Genomic DNA, 1,727 nt, shown 5'->3' on the forward strand with positions numbered 1-1,727 from the left:
TCCCTCTCTTTTCTTGATCCAGCTCAGGTCTCCCACTCTCTTTCCCTCGACCGTCGCCCTTCATTGCTCCCACTCATGACCAGGCTGTTCATGTAGATCTCATCCATTTCTCCGTGTCTTTTTTGGGGTCCACAAACCCAGCCCTACAGAAAGCACTAGAAGGAAAATTCCAACCGAGGGAAGTCAGATACACACTCTCCTATATTTTTCAAAACAATATTATACTTTATATTTTGAATTTACATCTGTGTTGGCTAGTTTGGTGTTAACACAAGGAGGAATCCTTTGGAAAGAGGACCTCAGTTGAGAAAATGAGTCTCTCCCCCGCCCCCCCAGACTGGACTCTGAGTAAGCCTGTGGTGCATTTTCATGATTGATGATTTCTGGAAGGACCCAAAATACTGTTCTTGTGGAGGTGGTCCTGGGTGCTACAAGAAAACAAACAACGTAAGTACAACCTAATCAAACTGTATAATGTTGTTTGTATACATTTTCAGGACTGGCCAATTGGTAATGAATAACTAATTGGTGGTCTTCCCTGAGGAAGACTATTTCTCCTACTCTCAGGATTCTTTAGGGTTATATGTGAGGATTTGGAGGGGCAAAAGGGAAAGGGGGATTGATGTGATTATATTATATATCAAAAATAAATGAAATAATTTTAAAGAAATCAGGCTGAGCCAGCGAAAAGGAAAAAGCCTGTAAGCAGCATTCCCCTGTGGTCTCTGTACATTTATACTCACTGCGATGATTTATTTTCAGTTTCCTTCCAGAATTCTTCTTTGGCCCATAAATTGTTTACCTTTAATTTAAACTGGTACATAAAAATTGCATGTATTTATAGGGTATCATTATTGCTTCAATCAATTATGTATTGTGTAAAGTTCAAATCAACACATAGCAATCATTTTCACCTTTTACTGTGAAAATGTTCAATCTTTTCTTTTGAAAATATACAGTACTTAGGTTTTATCAATAATTACCCTATGTGTTCTATTGTTCACACGTTTTTCTCCAAAACTTCCTGTCATAATTTCCTTAATTTCTATTGTTATTTCATTGTTGGTTGATAGCTAACATATTTTCACTAATTTTATGGTTTTAAATGTTTTGAGATTTGTTTCATAGATGGAACAAATTGTCTAATTTGCAAATATGCTCTGGTGATACTTTAAAGCAATGTGTATTCTTCAGTCTGAGGATGGACTCTTATATAACTGTAGCTCTTGTTGACTGATGACAGACGCTATTGAGTTTGCCTCTCCCTTGCTAATTTTATCGTTACTTGTTCTTTTAAATGTTGTGACGTTTGCTGAGAGTTGCAAATATAATTGGGGATTTTCTATAGTTCTTTTACGTTTCATTAGTTTTTATTTCTGTGTTTTGCACTTTTACTATTTGATGCATACATATTTAAGATTTGTATTTCTCCATGTATAGATTGCCTCTTTTATTATAGCATATTCAATATCTAATATATATGAATATACACACATATATTTCCAATCTTTTATTTTCAACTTACGCTAACATATACCATCATATCTTAAGTAAATTCTTTATAGTAAAGACAGTGTATATGGTTGAGTGAAGTTTCTAAATCAACATTGACAATATGCTAATTGGCACATTTGATTTACGTTTAAGATTCTTAAACTGTTAAACACTATTAGAATTTACAATTATTTTTTCTTTTAATAGGTATTTTATTTCTTTATTTTTCACAA

The sequence above is a fragment of the Peromyscus leucopus genome, chromosome X, assembly GCF_004664715.2.
Source record: "Peromyscus leucopus breed LL Stock chromosome X, UCI_PerLeu_2.1, whole genome shotgun sequence".
Lineage (NCBI taxonomy): Eukaryota > Metazoa > Chordata > Mammalia > Rodentia > Cricetidae > Peromyscus > Peromyscus leucopus.